This window comes from Panthera pardus, unplaced genomic scaffold, assembly GCF_024362965.1.
Source record: "Panthera pardus isolate Hobbes unplaced genomic scaffold, ASM2436296v1 HiC_scaffold_24, whole genome shotgun sequence".
NCBI classification, from domain to species: domain Eukaryota; kingdom Metazoa; phylum Chordata; class Mammalia; order Carnivora; family Felidae; genus Panthera; species Panthera pardus.
In genome coordinates this window covers 60,380,780-60,405,099 of record NW_026526810.1, presented here as the reverse complement: position 1 = coordinate 60,405,099, position 24,320 = coordinate 60,380,780, and the positions used below count along the sequence as shown (strand labels likewise).

The 24,320-nt window shown below is 42.1% G+C and overlaps 1 long non-coding RNA gene across 1 annotated transcript in view; it reads left to right on the top strand.

The window, feature by feature from the left end:
- Positions 1-19,598: 19,598 nt before the first annotated feature.
- LOC109263207 (uncharacterized) overlaps positions 19,599-24,320 on the top strand; it is a 43,282-nt gene continuing 38,560 nt past the window's right edge. The window contains exon 1 of the long non-coding RNA XR_008417127.1: positions 19,599-19,771. This is a non-coding gene — a long non-coding RNA (uncharacterized LOC109263207). The remainder of the gene's footprint in view (positions 19,772-24,320) is intronic.

The following is a 24,320-nucleotide window of genomic DNA, read 5'->3' as shown; positions in this document are numbered from 1 at the left end:
TTATCATAACACTAGCCTTATGAGGTAAGTAAAATTATAATCCCCATTTCACAGATGGAGATTGAGACAGAAACAGGCTAAGTGAGAAGTAGAAAATAAATGCTCAGAGAGATCAGAGGAAGGCAACGTCTCCCTTAATTTGGTTCTCTGTCCCCAAGGTTCAGTGAGCCACTTAGAAGGAAGCGAACAGGGGCGCCTGGGTGGCGCAGTCGGTTAAGCGTCCGACTTCAGCCAGGTCACGATCTCACGGTCCGTGAGTTCGAGCCCCGCGTCAGGCTCTGGGCTGATGGCTCAGAGCCTGGAGCCTGTTTCCGATTCTGTGTCTCCCTCTCTCTCTGTCCCTCCCCCGTTCATGCTCTGTCTCTCTCTGTCCCAAAAAATAAAATAAACGTAGAAGGAAGCGAACAGTCCTCCTATGGGAGGCCCACCCCAGACACCGGCCAGCCGCATCTCTGTGTCTACACAGGGGCTGAGCAGGCTGGACAGGGCACTTGTGCAGGAGAGAAGGGGGAATGTGCTGAACGAGTTAAGTGCCCCTTGTCCCTCCACCACCCACCCTCACCCCCGGCACCCCAGCACGCAGTGCGGGCTGAGCTGGTGACCCGGGCAGGATCGGAGCCAAGGATTAATCCATCACAAAGAGACGTTCTATTTTGGGCAGACAGCTCGAGCAGATGCCGGCACATCTCAGGCCGGGCACCCAGGGAGGCGGCTGCACAGCCTCACTGGCACCCACCACTCCACTTGCTGCTTAAGGACTGGAGAGGAACCGGACAGCGACCGGCGGTTCCCTGCTGAAGCCTGAGGAGTATCAAAATTAGACTTGCAGATGCCCATGGAATTTCTTAGATGGGCCCTTCTGAGAAACCCATTTTTCTTACCTAGACTGTGTTTAGAATCTGCAGAGGCCGTCTCGGTTCCCCCCTTTCCTCTACAAATCCACCCTGCCCCTCACCTCTCACCCACCCTCTCCCTCCTCCAGGCTCCTGCACTTCCACTCCCAAGGCCATGGGGTTTTCTCCAAAATGCGCTTTCCGCACCGGAGCCCCCCAGACCCCACTCCAGGCCGGGAGGAGGGCTGGTGTGTATCCCCACCCAGCTCTGCATGATGAAAAGGAAACCAACTCACTGCTGCTGCCCCCAGGTTTAGTCCCTGCTCAGGGCGGGTCAGTGCCCCAAGGCCTCAGTTGTCCCGGGGAAGCTGCACTCCCGCTCCCCTAGAGAGGTTATGCGGCCTCCTCCTGCCCATAACCTTGGGCACTTTGACTCCTGTTTACATTGAGCTGGACAGGGCGGCCCAGTGATTCCTTCAGGGATTGCTTTCGGAAGATATGTCAGGGAGGAGAAGGAAAAAAAAGATAAAACAGTAGTTGAATACTGTGGGTTGGAGAGCCCAATTTTGAATGGAAATTGCGTTTTAAGTCAATCTTGATGGCTGACTTTTTTTTTTTTTGACGCTCTCATCAGCCCCTCCCAAGCAGAAGGAAGCATATTTTGGATTGTGGAGAACATTTTTGCAGGTTTTATTAATGACTGTGAGAGAGTTTTGAAAATCTAAAGTTTTAAACATCTAAATGTTAGATATTTACATAGTACCTAAGTATTAGATATCTAGATAGTACCTAAACATTTTGGGGTGCCTGGGTGGCTTAGTCGGGTAAACCTCCGACTTCAGCTCAGGTCATGACTGACTTCAGCTCAGGTCATGATCTCACGGCTCATGGGTTCAAGCCGCGCATCAGGATCTGTGCTGACAGCTCAGAGCCTGGAGCCTGCTTCAGATTCTGTGTCTCCTCTCTCTCTGCCTCTCCCCCACTCGCACTCTGTCTCTCTCTCAAAAATAAGTAAACACTAAAAAAAATAGATAGTACCTAAACATCTAAATGTTAGGACAACATTTAGAGAGGAAGCATTGTCTCTGTTTTTATTGGTATTTTTGGCCTGGTTTTCAAAGTGGTTGAGATGATTTCCCCCTAAATTTTCTAACCCTGGCAGCATGTTTTGCCTAATCCAATGACTAGTTAATGTTTTCACTACTTAATGTTTTCCTTGTTTCTGTCTAAACCACCCATTCTTTTTTTATTTAAAAAAATTTTTTTTAATCTTTATTTTTCAGAGACAAAGACATAGTGCGAGTGGGGGAGGGTCAGAGAAAGAGTGAGACACAGAATCCAAAGCAGGCTCCAGGATCGAGCTGTCAGCACAGAGCCTGATGTGGGGCTTGAACTGGTGAACGATGAGATCAGACCTGAGCCAAGGTCAAAGGCTTAACCGACTGAGCCACACAAGTGCCCCTAAACCACCCATTCTTTAAGTTTCAATCTTTCTAAAGATTTAGTCGATTAAGATTTTTGATTGATCAAAATGTCAGATTTCTATCTTATAGATCTCAGGGTAGGGAGTAAATACAAAACGGCTTCTATATGCTTTGAAGCACACACTTTATAGGTATAAATGGTAACTCAAAAGGCCCAGAGCTTTGGAGTCCTAGATAGACTTCCGTGGATGCAAACTTAAGCTCACCCATTGCCCTTTGCCCTCTGCCAGGCTCCCAGGCTTCCTTACTCAGCCCACACTTCCTCTGAGCCACAGAGGAGGAGCATCTAACCAAAACCGGGCACTGAAAGCAGATTGGGACTAAAGGTACATGAACACTCTAGGCCATGAATGGACAATAGCCAAACACTGCCTCAGGTGAGCTGCTGGCACGTGTTTCATGCCTGAGCACACAGAAATAATCCCTGCCTGGTTTGCTTTTAAAAAGCTGCTCACCTATACCACTAAAACTCAGCCCTTCCCTCCACCCTTAGCTGTTTCATGTGCTTTAACACAAGGCTCACTCTCTGAGCTTTGGCTTCTCTTCCAGGCTCTATCCCACCCTTGCCCCAACACACGGAATCCCTTCTTATCCCCAGAGCCATACTTGGTTCATTGGTATAACGGAAAACAGGAGCTGACTGTGCCTCAGACATCAGTTACTGCAGTGATTTAAAAAAAAAAAATTTTTTTTAAGGTTTATTTATTTTTGAGACAGAGAGAGACAGAGCATGAATGGGGGAGGGTCAGAGAGAGAGGGAGACACAGAATGTGAAACAGGCTCCAGGCTCTGAGCAGTCAGCACAGAGCGCGACGCGGGGCTCGAACTCACGGACCGCGAGATCGTGACCTGAGCCGAAGTCGGACGCCTAACCGACTGAGCCACCTAGGCGCCCCGCTGTAGTGATTTTTAAATAATGTTCCAGGAGCCTTGGGATTCCTAGGTGGCAAGCAACAGAGGCCACTGCAGACATGGATGTGCGTGTGAGTGACCAAATAAGCACAAGCAGCAGTGATTGTCTAGAAAAAGAAAGGCTCCCAAAGTCCCTTATGCACATAGACGTATTTATCAACCAGAACAAAAGATGGTTTATCTCTTTTATGTAATGGGATACTTCCTTGCTTGATAAAAGGATTCTGTTATTTAAAGAAAATCACTTGAAAAAGACTGTGAACCCATCGTACCCTTTCTTTATCCACAGGGATGCCCCTGGGTGTGCCCAGGTGGGATTCTCATGCCTGCCTTCCTCTATACAGAGGAGCTCTCTTCTGGTTCCAGCCCTGAATAAAGAGGACAGAGCCTCATGACTCCATCTGGGCCAAGGCGGGTTATTGCCAAGAATAACCTGGCATCAGGATATTCAAACTCTTTGCCTTTAAGCTCTGGCATTACAGTAGAGGCTGAGTTGGAGCTGTCACAGAGAAGTTCGGCAGACTGGGGACAGTAAATACAATCTAAGCACTTGGTTAAAACTTGAGTGTGGCTCAAAAATGAGCACAATGAATAAAACTTGGTAGCAGCTTTCTTTAAACAAATATGTGCATGGTGCTAAGTCCTTTTGCAATAGGACTTGAATTTTGTTGCTGTACGCTCTTGGATTCCTAAGAATCACCCAAGACTGCTCCAGCTTATTCTTGTTCCTCAGAAAGAGTATTTCCCCAGGAGCCTGTGTATAAGTAATATACCTGCTATTTTTAAGAGGAGGACGCCTATGGTCTTCACATGTAGAGTACTTCAAAGCCACTTACACAGAACACTACGTATAGTAAGTGAGATTAAACTACAGTCCTAAGGGAATCCTAGTCTCACCCCAGATCCACAGTGTTTGCTAATGTATACAATGCAGACCATGATAATTGTGATGACCATAATACTATTTACGGAGCCCTTCTGTGTAACAGATGCAATGCTATGTACTGTATATTTAACCTTCAAAAATTCCTATAACATGGGTTCTCTCACCATCCTAGCTCTATGGAAGAAAACACTGATGTTAAAATTCAAGAAGAAATACACCCGAGGTCAAAACTTGAGTGTGGCTGAAGTAGGATTCAAGCAAAATTTACCTGACTCCAAAACCCATCTTCTTAATGTCAATGTTATATTTTGTTATGCTGTTCCCTTTGGAACCCAGACACAGGCCTCATTAAATGGGTGTGGCCAAGGTGAGAGACTATGAGAGAAGAGGAAGGTCATTTGGACTGAAACATCTCTGGCTTCTACTCTCAATACCAGGAGACTCTTTCCTCAACTGATAATGAGGAGTTTAAGAGCGGCGTGTGCTCAAGAGATTTATTTTGGATCAATCAGTCCCTTGCCATGTCTATTGAAAGAGTCAAATACCTAAAGCATTGCTCAGACCCAGCTGCCAGTGCCTGCCCTGGAGCCATAAGCCACACTGGAAAGAGATCCCACACAACACAAGCTAAGAGAGGCCAAAGCCAAATCAAATAGAAAACAAGAGATTTAAGAAATATGGATGGCATCTGAATGGCTCACACATTCAGCTGTTGTGCATTGAGTACATAACTGAGGGCTGAGCTTCGGCATTCCAGTACATCTTCTCCTCACCCATCAATCAGTTGTGTGGCCAGCTGCAGTGACAACTGGCTGGTCCCTCCGCTCTCTCTCCCCATGACTCTGAGTATACTTTATATGTAATTTCACTTAATGACTAACGCTGGGGAGTAGGCTTTATGGTAGGAAACTAATGACCTCATTTTTTTTTAAAGTTAATTTATTTTCAGAGAGAGAGGGAGGGAGAGAGAGCGTGTGTGCGCACACGCCTGCGTGCACAAGTGGGGGAGGGGCAGAGGGACAGGGTGAATCCCAAGCAGGCTCCACAGTGTCAGCATGGAGCCCTACTCAGGGCTCATACCCATGAACCGTGAGAGATGACCTGAGCCAAAATCAAGAGTCGGATGCTTAACCGACTGAGCCACCCAGGCGCCCCACTAATGACCTCATTTTTTAGGAGATGAAAGAAGGAAAAGAGTGCACCATCCTCTCTGCAAAAGAAATGTCCTAATATCAGGACATTTATCCAGTGGTATCCACGTAGAGGTTGTACAGAGCAGTGATTCACACATTGTAAAGTGCATGAAAATCACCTGGGGATCTTATTACAATTCAGAACTTGACTTTTTAGGTGGGGGCTGGGAGTCTGCATTTCTATCAAGCATAGGTAATGCCGCAGGAGCTGGTCTCAAGACTATACTTTGAATAGCAAAGGCCCAGAGTCAGAGGAAGGTGATAGGGATCAGAAGAATACGGGGGGGGAAAGAGAGGAGAGAGCAGCCCCCTAAAGGACACTCCTTAGTCACTACCAAACAGGGAGAGTGGAAGAGGAGACGATGTGGGTTCTGCCTTATTCTGGCAAAACTGCATTAAAGAGCATCGCAGGAATTTAATTCTCCTCAGAATCTGTGGGCTAATCCAACAGTGTCTTGGTCCTATGTGGGCTATTGCTGTGGAATGGTTCAGATGAGTGCTTCTCAACTCACAAACGTAGCATTTTGTTTTTGTTATTTCTTTAAACGTTTATTTATTTATTTTGAGAGAGAGAGAGAGTGAGTGCAAGCAGGCGCATGAGTGAGGGAGGGGCAGAGAGGGAGGGAGAGAGAGAATCCCAAACAGGCTTCCGTGCTGTCAGCGCAGACCTTGATGCGGGACTTGATCTCACAATCTGTGACATCATGACCTGAGCAGAAATCAAGAGTCAAGTGCTTAACCGACTGAGCCACCACCCAGGTGCCCCCAAGTGGTTGCATTTTACATTCACTAGAATCATGAAAATGTATCCATACTAGATTTACATCTGGAGAATTAAGTCTTAATATCCAGAGGTAGAGCCCCAGCTCAAGTCTGTTTCCTTGTTTTAAATCTCTCCAGGTTGGGAACCCTTGGTCTAATTGTTCCATGTGGCAAAGATTACGTGCAAAAAAAAAACATGGACATAGAGGTCCATACTCTGGCTGGGACAGGGCTAACCCCAGAGTCTGATTCAATAGAACAAGTTGTCCTACTTAGCTGAAGAAGTGAAGCTTGGTCATTTTGCTATTTGGGGATTAGTGGATCCTACTTGAAGATTATTTTCAGAGGGATACCAGGTAGAATCATGAACAGAACATTCCCAGTGCAAATCTGGTCACAAAACTTATTTGCGTCTCTTGGATAGTCTTTTCTTTTAAATTTTTTTTTTTCAACGTTTTTTATTTATTTTTGGGACAGAGAGAGACAGAACATGAACGGGGGAGGGGCAGAGAGAGAGGGAGACACAGAATCGGAAACAGGCTCCAGGCTCCGAGCCATCAGCCCAGAGCCTGACGCGGGGCTCGAACTCACGGACCGCGAGATCGTGACCTGGCTGAAGTCGGACGCTTAACCGACTGCGCCACCCAGGCGCCCCTTGGATAGTCTTTTCTTTCCCTTTCCGATTTTTTCTGTTATGGAAAGTCATGCTGTTTCAATAAAGTTTCTCTAAGAAGTCTGAGAAGACTAGTCTTTGGCCATAAGAAGGGCCACTCAGACCTGATCCTTGGCCTCTGGATCTTCTTGTCCACCCAGACTTATGTAGGAATCCCTCTAGTTCTAGGCTACACCTAAAGATGTGAGTAGATAGAAGTGTCCTGGCTCTGAATTCACACCCTGAGGAGCTGCAGACAGAGTTGAACTTTCTGATTAACTGTTGCATCATGATCAACCTGCTGGGGCCATGTATATTAGGGTTCTCCAGAAAAACAGGACCAATGGGACACACACACACACACACACACACACACACACACACACAAGATTTATTATAAGATATTGGTTCACATGATTATGGAGGCTGAGAAGTTCTAAGATCCGGAGTCAGCAAACTGGAGATCCAGGAGGGTGGTATAGTTCCAGTCCAAGTCTGAGTCTTCAAATTCTCCCTTAGTCCACATGTTTGTTCTACTTGCCCCCAAAAGATTGGATGAGGTCCACCCACAATGGAAAGGACAATATGGTTTACTCAGTCTACTGATTCCAGTGTTAAGCTTATTTAGCAACACCCACACAGGCACACCTAGAGTCATTTTAAACCAAATCTCTTGGCACCCTTGGCCCAGTCAGGTTGACACATAAAATAGAATCTCATAGTGGGGTGCCTGAGTGGCTTAGTTGGTTAAACGTCCAGCTCCTGATTTCAGTTCAGGTCATGATCTCAACAATCGTGGGATTTAGCCCCACATCAGGCTCCGTGCTAGTCATGGAGCCTGCTTAAGATTCTCTCTCTCCCTCTGCCCCTCTCCCCAGCTTGCACTCTCCCTCTCTCTTAAAAAAAAATATTTTTTTTGAATCTCATAGAAAGATGAATTGGGTCCAGCTCCACCATTTACCAGCGAGGATTGAGCAATTTGCAAATAGGCTGAAATTTAAGTATTATCTCAACCATCATCTTTAAATCTTTAAATGCTCTCCAGCAATTTCATAAAAACAGTGTTTGTTTAGTCTATTTACCCCTAATTTGCTCCAGCTTGTAATGCCAATATCAGAAAACCTCTGCTATAGCCAGTGCCCTTGTTCATGCTCTGTTTGTTTATTCCTTTGTTCACCTCTCTCCATTCTCCATCAAATCCTACCTGCCCTCCAAGGCCAGTTTATATTTTACACTGTTCATGAAGCATGTACTAGCCATCCCAGCTCACTATTCCCTGTGTTTCTTTGGACTTCATAGCTTTTATTACTTTCCATATGGCTTTCTTGGCAGTTTATTACATACTACCTGATCCTTCTTGTATTGAGGCAGTAACTCAGAACAGCTGAAGCATAGACATTGAAGTCATATATCCCTAGGTTCAAATCGGACACTACCACTTACTGGCTAAATGATTCTGGGCAGGTATTAACTTCTCTGACTTTCAGGCTGTGCATTAATAAAAGAAGAATGGCCTACCTTGCAGAGTAGTAGTAAAAGTGAAATTAATGAAAATAACGATAGTATAACTTTATCTGTGACTTTCATCGTCCTGTCTCCGAGTGTGACGGTTGAAGAATACAGTCCAGTTAAAAAATATCTACCTCAAAATAACTCCGCTTTTTTTTCCTCACATTTTTTTAATATCTGGAAGGAATGTATATTTGTGGCCAAAAAACCCCCTTGACAATCCCCTTTCTTTTCCTATATACTTCCCTTACACCCCATAACTGTTCAGAACCTTTCTTTTCATGATATTCAATTCCTCTCCCAGTTTGAGACCACAGAACCTTGCTGTGGTCTCAACCTTTCCTGTCCCCACTCTAGTCCTGTGTCTATTTCCCCATTCTTGTAAACCTGCATAACAATACAGCCAGGTCTTCAAGGGCCTACTGTCCCACACACACTTGGAAGATGAGAACGAGGGAAAGGCCAACGAGCACAGAGAAAAGACATATTATTTCTGTTCTGCCACATGTGTGAAGGATTTAGCAGGGCCTGGCACCTAGTACATGCCCCCAAAAGGGCAGCTCCTTTTATTTTATTGCTATGACATATTGCAAAATGAAACAAGAATCATACTCCTTTTCCTTACAAATATGCAACTAGATTGCAAACTCTTTTAAGGAAAAACCTTATATTTTACTTTTTTATACCCTGCACCAGGGCTGCCCGTTAGAACTTTCTGCGTTAATGGAAATGGTCTACCATCTGTGGTGTCCAATATAATAGCCATTATCTCCATGTAAGTGTTGAGTACTTGAGATGTGGCTAGAGAAACAAAGGAAGTGATTTTTTTACTTTATGAATTTATATTACAAAGGCCAACATGTCTATTGGCTACCATATTGGGCAGAGCAGGCAATGTCTACCACAATATCTTGCACAAAGTAGACACTCAATAACATTTATTGGCTGGCTGGATGAAAAGTGATTAAATAAAGCAAACTATAAATTACATATGTTACAGTGCTGATATTTTTACAAATAGATAATTTTACAATCTACTTACCTAGGTGGAAAGTAGCTATTTTCTTGTTGCGTTATATTCTGGAGCAGTTTTCTTGCCACGGGAAAAATAGCAAATGCTAAAACAAATAAGATTCTATATTTAGGTCTCGTTTCTTTGTTCAGTATAAATTCCTTCTGACTCTGAGGTCAGCCTCTTTTGTTTTTCAGAAATTAAAAAAAAAGCTGTGATGTACACGTTTTATTTAATGGTGGGCTCTTGTTATGACATTTCCCTTCAGGAATGAAAGAGGAAGAGATAAGTTATTGTCAATGCAGCCACAAGCAAATTCAACCATCTTCCTCGGCACTGAAGAGAAACGTCAAAAGGGATTAATCATGCATTAAAGATGCACAGACATGTTATCTCTTCCATATATTGAAGGACTAGGATATGTTTAAATATGTGTAGACCATTATTAGATAGTCAGGGGCTTAAGAACCTTGAAATAATATTTATATCAGTAGCTCTTCAACTTTCAACACAAAGATAGAAAAAATATTTTATTGATATTTCATCTGTGTAATAATTGTGTTTAAGATTATTTAGCCTTACAAAAGAATATCTTTATGTTGAATTTATTTCTTCATCTCTTCATGTTTTTAAAACATCACATTTGAACAAGGCCCAATATATCTAGGTCTCTTTTCCCCTCCTAGAATGACAGTTAGGAAACCAAGATAAAGTGAAGTCATAAAAGGATTCCCAAAACAAGAGGGGAGGGGAACCTTATATTCAATCTGAACAGAAGAAGTCTGGGATCTTAAGATTAACATTATACTAAGTGAAATAAACCAGACACAAAATACACCAGGCATGTAGTGTATTATTTTACTTACATGAAATACCTAGAAGAGGCAAATTCATAGAGATACAAAGTGGATTCAAGGTTACCAGGGCCTGGGGAGAGAGAGGAATGGGAAGTATTGCTTGGTTGGAGAGCTTCTGTTTTGGGGGATGAAAAAGTTTTGGAACTAGATAGTCGTGATGGTTGTACAACATTGTGAGCGTCATCAATGCCATTAAATCATACCATTAAAAATTGTTAAAATGGTCACTTTGATGTTACACATATTCTACCACTATAAGAAAAAGAAGAGTTTGGTATCCCCAAAATAGGTGTCACATAGAAGAAAAATAGCACCGTTTAGAAGAGGTCAACAGGCAAGTTTAACCAGGTATTTAGGTCAACAAAATTATATAGAAAACATCTGACTTCAGGACTTTAATTTTGACAGGAAACATTCTGTAGGGAAAACAAAGTGTCCTTCAAACAACAGCAAAGAAATAACTAATGGCATTCAGTAGGAGGCAAAGGAAGGGATGTTAAAAGGGTTTGGGAAAGCCTGCTGGAAGGCATCCTTCACATTTAGGTGATATACTGGAGTACAGCCATATCCTCACACAACCATCTCTTGGGGCCACTGGGAGAAAAAGAATGATGGGCTGGAACCAGGGAACTGACTTAATGTGGCATTTCTTGAGTCTTATGTGGCTCTGGTATGACATTAGGACTAGAAAGGACTCTTAGAGCCATTTATTCATCCCTTTGAAGGACTGCAAGTAAACCATCTGAAACTGAGAACTTATACTTTTTCTGAAGACTTCCAAAATCATGCCTTGGATGTTTAACTCACATCTCCTAAAGAAAGCTTAAACTGCTCTTTTTTTTTTTTTTTTTTTGCTGTCTAATTAGAAGTAGAGAAAGAACCATCATCTTGCTGTTACCTTCAAGTTTCTCATCTGCATTTCGTAACACAGAGCCTGGAAATGGATAAAGTATTTCAGGAAGGATATAACCAAGTGAGCCTTTCCTGTATGTAGCAGTCAGAGTCCAGGCAGAAAAGCAGAGCCAAAATCATTACGGTAAGAATATGAATACTCTACATAATACAAAGGTCTACAAGAAAGAGTCAGAGGATCAAAGTGGATAAAGTATTTCAGGAAGGATATAATCAAGTGAGCCTTTCCTGTATGTAGCAGTCAGGGTCCAGGCAGAAAAGCAGAGCCAAAATCATTACAGTAAGAATATGAATACTCTAGGATGGGAAAGGTCTACAAGAAAGAGTCAGAGGATCAAAGAAAGAATCATCAGCCGGTCCAGTTGAAGTACTGACATGGATGGACATGTCAGACCTTCCAGGGAAATCTGAAAAGCCAAGCATGTCTGACTGCTAGAGTAGAGCCATGAAGGAGGAACTCCTGGAAAGATCCAAGTATGGCTGTGGTTCTGTTCAGCTATAGGCAGCCAAGCCCCTGGAAGACTCGATGCCTCTGTTGGTCTAGAGAGCCAGAGGTTGCAATGATGACCCAGTAACAGAGCAGAGGACAGCAAGGACCAGCTGGAACCCACCCGATACCTCTGTTTCTGTCCCTCACCATATATGACCACATAATTTTCATGATTGTCTGCCACTTTGCTTCCATCTTGCAAATCTCACACAAATTTCTTCCTTGACCAGCTCTCACCCTGAAACAGGTTACCACCATAACCAGGTTGATATAGCATAATCTAGCCTATTATATCACCTTTCTGTGTCTTGTAATTAATGTCTAGACTTAAGCTTAAATAAATGTATCAAAAACGTTTAAGTTGGAATAGCGAAAGTGCTGTCCATCCTGTTCTTGCCCTGTACAGGTGAATAAAAGATTGAAAGTTGATTTAAAAATAATCAAGATTATTTCCCTTCTTCCTTCCTGATTCTGTTTATTTACTTCATGGTAATCGATGGTAGAAAAACATAGTGCTTTATTACTCCCCATCACATCAACCTGAGACACGAGACTGTCATTCCACATTTTCAGTTTCAACTGTAAAGCATGCTCTATCAACAAATTGAGCAACGTCTACATTGGCTGTCTTTACTAATGCCTAACATCCAGAAGTAGAGTATCGTTTGCAGTGACAAACCCTTGGAAACAACCAAAATGTTCATCATGAGGAGAGTGGTTAAATAGAAGATGCAATGGAACAACAGGCAAGGGAATACTATGCAGCCTTTGAAAAAAAAAGACATGGTAGTGATATGGAGCCATCTCACTGTTACTTTTACTTTGTGAAATAAAAAGGCATCGTAGAAATAATGCATATGGTACTGTTAAACAAGGATGCATAAAGTCAGGCAGAGAAAGACAGATACCATATGTTTTCACTCATATGTGGATCCTGAGAAACTTTACAGAAGACCAAGGGGGGAGGAAAAAAATAAAGTTAGAGAGGGAAGGAGCCAAATCATAAGAGACTCTTAAATACTGAGAACAAACTGAGGATTGATGGGGGCTGAGGGAGAGGGGAAAGTGAGTGATGGGCATTGAGGAGGGCACCTGTTGGGATGAGCACTGGGTGTTGTACGGAAACCAATTTGACAATAAATTATATTTAACATAAAAAAACAAAGGATGCATATAATGTCTCTTTTCTCTGGGGAAAGTGACTGGGGATGGAGTGGGGAAAAGAATATATAATCTTTGAATTTTGTGCCATTTATCTGTATTGTTTATTAGATAGATAATGATAGATGATTAAATAGATGATTGATAGATGACAGATAGATAGATAATTGATAGATAAATAGATGATTGATAGTTGATAGATAGATGATAGATAAATTTAGACATGAAAAGGTAGGTAGATAGACCCACATTTTAATAATTATGTGCTCTGGGATATAGTGTGATTTAGCATATTTTACCCCCAAATTCTCTCCTCTTGGAATCAAAGATGACCAGGAGAAAGAGATGATAGTTATCATAATTCATTTCATGATAACAAAACCAAACTCACAGGTTGGGTCAATGTACCAAAGTGTACACATGTGAGAAAAAGGTGGAAAAATGTCTTACTTCCTTTGCCTTGCCTCATTTCATTCCTCCATGAAACCAGTATTTTTGCATATTTTTACACATTTTGCCACAAGTTTAAAAGATAGGTGCAAAGTACTTGTTAGAAAAGGTTCTTCTTGGAGACACCACCCATTCCAAACTACAGAAAGAAGTTCCCTGATCTGATCATCAGAATCAGTTATTAAAGGGGGAGAATATTGTTACTAATCTAGGTCAGTTAAGAGGCTTATTCTGCCCACCCTCCCTTTTCCTGGACCACCTGCTACAGGAGGATTGGATTTGCTGTGCTCCTCCTTTGTAATTCATTTCCTCTGTCCAAATTACATTTCCCTCTTTCATTCTGCCCAGATGTTCGACAGGTGCTTAACTTCTGGAATCCCTCACCCAATAACCACACGTTCTTTCTTACATGTAGTTGTCCAAGGCTCAGAACAAGCCGCGTTTTGCATGAGAGTACAGACTGTTCTGGTACTAAACGAATCATGGCTTCTGGAGAAGAGCGGGATATTAGTGTGGACTTTGGATTGGTGCTGACTTTCTGGGACCATGAAATTCTTCTCTCTGGCTCTTCCTTTCCATTTCCTCCTGGTCCTTGATTAGCTAATATCCTTGCTCAAAATACTTAGCTCTGACCATTGCAAAAAGGGCTGAGGGACACGGTTACATAACATGCTTTTTAATTTCTGGTACTACATGCATCATCTCTTGATTAATATGCAGAATTAGGGGTGCCTGGGTGGCTCAGTCGGTTGAGCAACCAACTTGGCTCAGGTCATGATCTCATGGTTTGTGAGTTCGAGCCCCGCGTCGGGCTCTGTGCTGACAGCTAGGAGCCTGGAGCCTGCTTTGGATTCTGTGCCTCCCTCTCTCTCTTCCCCTTCCCCACTCATGCTCTGTTTCTCTCTGTCTCAGAAATAAATGAACATTAAAAAAATTTTTTTTTAAATATGTGGAATTAAGGACACTGGAAAAAAAACTATTTTTTTTTTTTTAAAAGAAGTGGTTATTAGTTTTCTTTATTACAAGAAATCCTGGACTTTCAATTTCTTTCTTCAGTGGGCCATCTGTATGCAAAAAACCATGCAGCTTTCATGGAACCCTTGGTTGTCCCACCAGCACTGTGCACTTATTTTTAGTTGCTTTAGTTGTTTGTGGAGGTGAGGGTTTTCCTGACGTGTCCATGCAGGTAGGCCTTCGGTTTGCAAGCCGTGTATAATTTCTTGTTATTCTTACAGTGTGAGAAGTTGACTTATAACAGGCTGATTCCATTAGAAGTTGTTTATACAAATCAAAGTCACAATGAGATACCACCTCACACCTGTCAGAATGGCTAACATTAACAACTCAGGCAACAATAGATGTTGGCGAGGATGCAGAGAAAGAGGATCTCTTTTGTATTGCTGGTGGGAATGCAGACTGGTGCAGCCACTCTGGAAAACAGTATGGAGGTTCCTCAAAAAATTAAAAATAGAACTAGCCTACGACCTAGCAATTGCACTATTAGGTATTTATCCAAGGGATACAGGTGTGCTGTTTCGAAGGGGCACATGCACCCCAGTGTTTATAGCAGCACTATCAACAATAGCCAAAGTATGGAAAGAGCCCAAATGTCTACTGACAGATGAATGGATAAAGAAGATGTGGTATATATATATATATATATACCACATATATATATATATATATACATACATATATATATGTATATATATATATATATATATGTATGTATATATATATATATATATACAATGGAGTACTACTCGACAATCAAAAAGAATGAAATCTTGCCATTTGCAACTACATGGATGGAACTGGAGGGTATTATGCTAAGCAAAATTAGTCAGAGAAAGACAAAAATCATATGACTTCACTCATATGAGGACTTTAAGAGACAAAACAGATGAACATAAGGGAAGGGAAACAAAAATAATATAAAACAGGGAGGGGGACAAAACAGAAGAGACTCATAAGTATGGAGAACAAACTGAGGGTTACTGGAGGGGTTGTGGGAGGAGAGGTGGGTTAAATGGGTAAGGGGCACTAAGGAATCTACTCTTGAAATCATTGTTGCACCATATGCTAACTAACTTGGATGTAAATTTAAAAAGAAAAAGGGGGGTTATTTAGAGATCACTAAAGAATGGATGAGACTGGTGCTCTGGCCACCAGCGTTCATATTTACCACACCTCTTCTCTTCCTCGGGTAGAAAACTCCTAAAGATCCGGGTAAAGGTCATTGGTTTTCTCTGTCTCATGCACTTCCTTTCTCTCACTTCACTCCAGTTGTGGGCCCCTCGGGCTCAGGGCTTTGGTGTCTGCTGTTCCTTCTACTTGGAATACTCTTCTCCCAGATCCTCTGGACTCACTCCTCCACTTTCTTCGAGTGGAGTCTATGCTCAAATGCGCTTTCTTGTCAGCCACCCTGTTTGGAATTATAATGCCCCGCACTTCCTGTTCCATTTGCTTAATTTTTCTCCAGGGTGCTCCACCTTATATATTTCGGCTTTTGTTATTGTATCGCTGCATCCTCAGGTCCACGAGGGCAGGGATTTTTGACTGTTGCTGTTTCCCTTTTGCCTGGCATAGAGCAGGCACACTGGAACGAAGGAATGAAGGAATCATTGTAATTGTTTTCCTCCTCATCTTACTGGATAGGCTAAACTAAGACTTTGCCCAGAGGGCATGAAGATGAGTCAATTCAAATGAGTAGAAGCCAATACTGAACTCTAAACTACTATGTTCTAAGTATTTTGTGTTTTGACTCATCATTCTCTCTGCCCAGCACCACCACCACCTCACCCTGATCGTGTTTTGGAGACTGCTCTCCCTGCCTTTGGGAACTTCTCACCAACTCCATTCATATGGCCACCACGGGAGCCTCCATGTTAACACAGTATGACCTCAGCTCGTGGCCTTCATTGTTGGGCACAGGGGTAGACCTCTGTCTTATTCAAGCTAGACAAGAGACGTGCTCCTGAAAACTTGGAATCCAGACCAAGAGATCCAAACTCAGCCGGTTATGTGATTGAAATGAGAAAAGGTAAACCTGGGAGCTGCTGTTGACCGCCAAATTTTCATTTGTGCAGGCTGGCAAATAAAGAAAATGGGTCTGAGGCCAAGGGAATGATAGAACGATCATGCAGAGAGACCCAGAGACATGAAACAAAGTATGGTCCCTGGAATCCCTGATTTCAATTCACTTTACGTATGTATGTATGTACATATTTATTTATTTATTTAAATCCAAGTTAGTTAACATCTAGTGTATTAATGGTTCCAGGAGTAGAATTTAGTGATTCGTCACTTACACACAACACCCAGGGCTCATCCTAACAAACGCCCTGACCATCACTCATCTAGCCCATCTCCCAACTGCCTCCCCTCCAGCAACCCTCAGTTTGTTTTCTGTATTTAAGAGTCTGTTACGGTTTACTTCCCTCTTGGTTTTTACCGTATTTTACCTTCCCTTCCCCTATGTTCATCCCCTTCCCCACTCATGCTCTGTGTCTCTCTCTCAAGAATAAATAAACATTAAAAAAAATTTTTAAACACTTTATTATGGACACTTTACACATATAAAGTAAAATAGCATAATGATTTCCTATGTACTGATGATCAACCAACTTCCACCATTATCACATTCACCAGTCTTATTTCTTCTTTTGTTTATTTTTGAGAGACCGAGAAAGAGCACCAGCAGGGGAGGGGCAGATAGAGAGAGGAAGACACAGAATCCAAAACAGACCTCAGGCTCTGAGCTGTCAGCATACAGCCCGACGCAAGGCTCAAACTCACGAATTGTGAGATCATGACCTGAGTTGAAGTCGGACCCTTAACCAACTGAGCCACACAGATGCCCCAAACCAGTCTTATTTCTTGATGCCCTTTTAACCAGCAAACCCTGAGAGAAAAGAGAACACTCAATAAGTCTTGTTGAGTCCTTGGAGTGGGATCTACAGTGTGGCTGTGCAGTGGTCCTCTGTGGAAAACTGCAGAAAAGGAAGAGACAGGCGCTCAGGAAGAGTGGCTGCTGGGATCCCAGGCATCTACTGTGCCATTGGAGGGAGGAGGATTGATTAGATCACCCAAGAGACAGAGAGGGCTTTTCCAGCACCAGAGGAAAGTACTAAATGTTGGAGGACCCAACAGAGTTAAACAAAATTCAAAACGCAGCCCAGCCCCCTGCAAACATATTGCATGTTTGTGATAACCAGGTAAGATTAATGCTCACATGTTGCCACCTGAGATGCGATGTTGGGAGGCCTCAGCATCAGGGTTCATTTATTTTCATCTCTTTCTGGTTCCTCTCTCTGCTCCTGGCTAATGATTTACAAGTGACACCTTGGTAACAGCTAAGGGATCCTCTTTCCCTGTTCCCTTTAAGGGCAGGAAGTAATCCTGAACCTGGGGACAGTCCCATCAGCCATGATTAGAGCTGCACCAGGGACACTGTTGGAGCTGGCCGGAGCTTTGTTCAATGAGATGGCAGGTCCCCAGCCTGACACTCTGCTGACAGCTGCTGTTTCCCTTTTCTCTCTCTCTGTCTTTCTCTCTCCCTCCCTCCCTCATGCCAGAAGGACATTTATGCAAGCGCCACTGGCTGGGGACTGAGTAAACCAAGATAAAAAATGAAATGTCTGGACTCAGCATGGTATAGTACAGTGTGCTTTCCCACAGTGAAGAAACACAGCCCCAGAACTGCCAGAATGAGCTAGAGTCATTCTCAGGAGATTCTCGTCCCCAGGGTTTCTCCTCTCATTATGGCTTTTAGGTGCCCATGACGTTACTCCTGGGACAGAGGCAGCTGCCAGCCCTAATATCTATCTCATAGGAGAGTTGTGAGGATCAAATGAAATTGTGAATGGGGAGGTATTTTGTTAACTGCATAATGCCAGGCAATCGTAAAGGACTGTCATTTTCACTACAGTTTTTTTACCTCATACCTGGGGACCTGTTGTCATGCCCCGTCAGGCCTTCTTTCAGCCTGAAACCCGGGTCTTTTTTCCCTAAAGAAGAAAGCTTTGTTCAATACCTATTTCTGAGTGACAGCCACTCCTGAAAAGAATCCACTAATATTTATGATTCACATGCGAAAATGTGTCAAACATATTTAGCAAGCTTCCTGTGAATTCCTTGTGCCTAGCAACGAAAACAGAAAAGGCAACATATGGATTTGTGGTTATTTGAGACCAGTTTGATCTGAATGAACAAATTTGCCTGTTTTTCCAAATGTGAACCTGTACAATGATCATTGTGTGTGTGTAGGACAAATAATGCTCTTCCTACTAGAGTTTTATTTCTATTTTTTCAGAATGAAATTTATATCCCTGGCAAGGAGTCATTGAGTCTAGTGTGTACAGCCTCTGACATTCTAACTCACTTCTCCATGCCCTGTCTTTTCCAATCCAAAACCCTTGAATTTCAAAGTTATTTCCTTCCTACCGGAAACATTGTATCAGGCATCACAGCAGTAACGATTTCTCTAGAAGAAAGCCAGTGGCCATAACTCCATCCCAGGCAGCAAACCCTGTGGGGGAATTTCAATGGGAAGAATCCAGAAGACAAAAACACCTTGTCTGTTGGGGTCTTGTCTGAAAGGTGCCTCAGTTTCTGGGAGGAGGTGTCGAGGTCAACATGAGAGAGAACTTTCGAGCAGTCAGAGGTGCCAGAGATAGAGTGGATCCTCTTGAAGGGAACCAGCTTCTCATCAGCTGGATGTAGGCACCATGGGGAAAAGAAGCTTTAGGGAATTCAAACACCCAGTAAGAGGCTGGACTAACTGTACACAATGCCTCCAACAACCCCAGGAGCCTGTGAGTCTAAAACAGCTGCATGGTTCATAATAAGTACCAGGCCCCTCTCTGTATAGTTTGAACAAGAAGAACCTGCTTTAAAAAATCCCTTGCATTGACACCGGAAAGTCCACCATTCGTCATTTCTTCTTTTGTGCCAAACATTTTAATTTTCTTAAAATTTTTTTAAAGGGGTAGTAATGTTAAAAGTTCATCCTTGCGGGGGGAAATAAGTGATAAACTACTTGTTTATCCCCTCAAGAGAAAAAATGGAAACCCAATAAAAGCATGAACAGGAAGAAGAAGGAAGGAAGGAACGAAGGAAGGAAGGAAGGAAGGAAGGAAGGAAGGAAGGAAGGAAGGAAGAAAGGAAGGAAAGGAAGACCTATGAGAAATTTGGGCCACACCACAGTTATTTGGGACCAAGTTTGACAAGGGCCCCCTTGGAATTTCTCAATTACTTGTGGGGTACATCTTAAAAATCTATCCTATCCCAAATCCCAATCACCTCCCATTGTTACCAATCTCAGTGGACAGTCTACCTTCACAGCTACCCACTGCCTCCCAATTCTACCCTCACTGTATCCAACTCCCACCACACAAAGTGTTAGGATTCTAGAATCATCAGTACAGAGGGTATATTCAACCAAGATTCTTTCTCTCTTTAATCCTCAGTGACTTGAGCTCTTACCTCTGCCCTTTCACCTCCTGCTGCTTTCTTATCTTGTGTCAATCAGAGCCCAGTCTGGAAACTAATGGTGTATCTAATCTGAGTGTTTAGGAAAACTTTCATGAATAAACAACTGACAAACGTTAAGTTCACAGAAGACCATTGTTAAACTCCAAAAGTTTCTCTACATGCAGTAAGTAAAAATTCTTATAAGATTACAAAATTAAATATATCACAATGATATCATATCTAAGTATTATAATATTGTATTTGTGGGAAATCCATAAGTTAAATTTAAAATCATCCAATTTCTTTACCATTTAGAGAGGGGTATATTCCTTGCAGCCTTTCCCACATGCAAATACATATAGTTAAAAATGAATTTATACCACACTTAGCACTCTGTAACCTCTTTGGGTCTCAGCTTCCTCCTCTCTAATATGTGCCTTTAGTGCTGTTGTGTTTATCAAATGCATTATTACACACAAAACCCTTAATAAGCACTCAATAAGTAAAATTATTTGTTTTTCATTCAACAATACACAAGTTCATGGAGGACATAACTATGTGCGAGACACTGTCCTTGAGAGCTTCACATCTATTAATTCAATAAATGAGTCCATTAGTAATGCCCAGGGAGTCCACAAATAAAATAAGATGGTGGTCAGTTCCTCTTGATCTTCATCAAGAGCCAAGATCAGGGTGATAGATAATAAATAACAGTAATATTTTCCAAATGTCTCTTTGATTTAGAATTTGTTATACCAGCTTTGCAATGTCTCCAAGAATTTTGTTTGTTTAAGCACGATCTTATCTAAGGTGAAAATAAGTTTCTCTCTGCCCAGAAAAGCCCTTTGAAGAGCAGATATTCACATAAACTGTAAAGGGGTCAGTATTAGGAGCGGCAGAACATTCTAGTAACTAGAAGTTTGGGTTTAGATCAGGCTTTGGTTTCAACTCTGACTCTGAAACTGGTTGTTTGAAAAATAGGTATCTCTAAACCTCATTTTCTCATCTGTAAGATGGGGTTATTTTCTATTTGTCTTACAAAGGTTCTGAGAGAGGATCATTTGAAAATGTGGATGACACTTCTTAGACAATATGAAGGTCTACACAAGTGGAAGTAATTTATTTAGATCTCAACAGAGCCAAAGTCTAGGTAAATAAAAAAAGGATTTCTTTCCTAACCATTGTTCCTTCAGCAAGGAATCTGATGTCCTGGTGGTCCCATCCACCTTCTTTGGTGTCAAAGCTGGATTAGATCATGTGTTCCCTATATATACTGCTCCTTCCATTACTTCCATTACTGACTTCCCTGGGAGTCATTGTGATGGCCTGAGACAAACCAGGGAATGGGGAAAAGCTGATGTCCCTACCCAGATCTGCCTTCCTATGTTCTTTTCTCCTTTTTCAGTTTTCTTGCAGAAAACATTGTGATGAACTCAATGTACCAATGGCCATATCCAATACTCGGAGTCTCATTAACAGTAATAATTATTATTATAATAAATGAATAATATTTGTTAAGCACTTAGTAGGTATCAGGCAATTGTGAAGAGTTCTTTTTACAGACATAACCAAATTTAAAACTTCCAACACAGTAAGATAGATGGTTTTATTATTCCCATTTCACAGATCTGGAAACTGAGGTTTAGTGATGTTACATAACTGCCCAGATCCCACAGCTACAAAATCAAAGAGTCAAGAAGCTAATGCAGAGTCTGACCCACATGGAGGCTTGGTAAACGCTTGCACAATGAATGCATCAAATGCATTAATCAGAGGTGATCATGGGACACTATATTATGGGTCACTCTTACTTTCCTAGGGCAATTTGACTGTAAAGCCTGTGATTGTAACTACTCACCAGCTATCTGTCATCCTCCTATTTTCCTCATTTAATTCTTTGACCCCAGAAAGCCCCCAAGCACATGTTAGATGTGAAATCTATCCCCACAAAGTATTCAGACAAGTGACATTAGAGTTTGCCTTCCGGTTTTCTTAAAACATTACTTTTTCGGCCAACCACTTGCCTCCATTCTCCCTTCGTTCCTTAAAAAAGGAAATCATTATGTCATTGTACTTCCTCACCTAGGAAAGTCTTTTCAAGTACTAGCCACCCTCATTTCAACACCCGAGGACCCTGAGAGCGCCAGAGAAAGGTGTGGTAAGGAGAACAAATATATCAAAGTGAGGAATAAATGCCTGTCGAGCTCATTAGCACCCAGGCACAGAGAAGGAAACTGCTATTTTTATCAAATGTACCTTCATTTAAATAAATTTCAGAGTGACTTGGTAGAAACAAGGTTCCTTTGGAAATTTTTGATCCTTCTAATAAGGACTGGCTATCTTATGTGCCCTTTTAAGCCTGGTCTTCAACCCACAGGTGTGTAATGTGTACGTTTTTACATTTGTTCCCTTATAAAATTTCCATCTCTGCCACTTGTCTTTGGTTTCTAACTGGGCATAGGCCCGATACCAGCATATAAAAGCTTTATCACTGAGGTGAAGCACCACCTCTGTGACCATCTCTTCCTTGTGAAGCACCAGCTGGGTTTGGATCACTCAGTGTGCTTCCAGCCATCTCATTTCTATAGCTAAGGCTGGTTCAGGACCCAGTGCATGAGCAGGACTTCAGAATTTAATTATATCCACTAGTTTTCTCGCTCAAAACTTTGCCATCATTTTATGGATACCCCAGGATGCTTCCTTGACCTGGCTGTGATCATGCTCATCCTTAGCCCTTGAACCAAGATTTGTTTTCTCAAACACACAGCCATGCAGTCTCTATGCTGAGAGCTTATATTTAGAAAGTTAGCTCCCATTACACACACACACACACACACACACACACACACACACACACAGTAAAATACAAAAATGAACCTCCAAATACTTTCCCCTCCACCCTTTCCCCCAAAAGCAAAGTTGAGAAGATTTACTGTGTGTTATTATCTTAGTAAGCTAGTTTTTCTAGAATCCCAGAAATTATCTTCTTCTTGAACATTCTTGTTAACTGCCAACAACAGCTAACCTTCTCAAATTGACTCTAGAAAATTTGGCAATGTAGCAATAAATCTTAGGGGTCTGCTCTGTAATCCAGCGGTCCTGTAGAAACAGTGTGGTAATGTACATTGATGCTTACTTCACTTTCATATATAACAGTGACAACTGGAAACAACCTAAATACCCCAAGCCAGGGAATCGTTCAAGTAAATTGTGGCACCATTGTATCATAGAATATTTATCCACTAATCAAAAACATGTCGTCAACTTATTTGTTGGTGTGGAAAATATTAACCATCTATATCTAAATGGAGAAAGGCTACAAAATAATACGGACACTGGGATGTTACCTCTAGAAAACCCACATCTGTGGTCCTATGTATTACCATCTATGGAGTAGGAGTCCCACACAGGTATACATCAAAGGACAAACATGGTTAATGGTGATTCTCTGAGCGGCAGAATTTTTTTCACTGTGCTTTTCTCTGAGTAGGTGTTACCTCTGTATTTGGGGGAAATAAACGCTAGCTTTTTAAAAAAAGGAAAAGTGCTTCTTTGTATTTCCTCATCTCTGAAAGCATGGAAAACAGCTAAGAGGAGGATCACATGGAAGTCTGGCTGCCCTTCCAGAATGTTCACTTAGCTTCTACTTGGTTTGTGGTCCAAGTGAAAGCACTCTGTTAACTGCACTGAACAAACCTCAGTTCCCGAGAGACCAGACCAACATCCTCCCCTAAAGATTGGCCTGCCACATTTCTTTGCGATCTCGTTAGAAGTATTGGAAACCACTTTTTGAGAATACATTCATTTCTCTCCTAATATTTGTAGGTTTCTTTCCTGACAATCTAGAGCATAACATGTGTTGAGTCAAGAAGCCACAGAGGCTGGAAAGTGCACCAGACTTTAAGTCAGAGAACTGGGTTCTGTCCCATCTGTGTTAAAACTAACCATGGTATTAGGGGCATCTGGATGGCTCAGCTGGTTAAGCGCCTGACTTCAGCTCACGTCATGATCTCATGGTTTGTAGCTTTGACTGCAGCATCAGGCTCTGTGCTGACAGCTCGGAGCCCAGAGCCTGCTTCAGATTCTGTGTCTCCCTGTCTCTCTCTCTCTCTCTGCCCCTCCCCCACTTGTGCTTTGTCTCTTTCTCTCAAAAATAAATAAAAACTTTTAAAAAATTAAAAAAAAAACTAACCATGGTTTTAGATGAATCACCAAACTGAGGCTCTGAGGCTCTGCTGTCCTAAGGAAAAAGAGGTGCCACTAATTTTGTACTGTACCCACCACAGACAGAGGTTACAAAGATTAAATAAGATAATACATAGGGAAGAGGTCAGAAAAAGCATCTATTCAAATGTTTACTATCACTGTCACGATTTTTGTTATGATCATGATTATTACTATTACCTGCTCTTGTAACTAAAGAAACTAGTGAATATTGTAATTTGACTTTAGTTTCTAAGGGAGAAAGAATATCCCTGATGTCCGGGTGACCAAGTTATGCTTGGCTGATAGCACCAATTGAGATTATGTTCTTATACATTTTCATAAAATAGAAGACTTGCTTTTATGATGTCAGGTGCATATAGCTTCTGCTTGCTTCTCTGGAGGAAGGCCCTAGGACTCTATTGCTTATGCTCTTTTCCATCTGTGATTGGCTGTCCCTCACCTCTGCCTCTTTTCTCTATAAAAATGATAAGCCCCAAGCTGCTTCCTTTGTTTTTCTCCTACATATC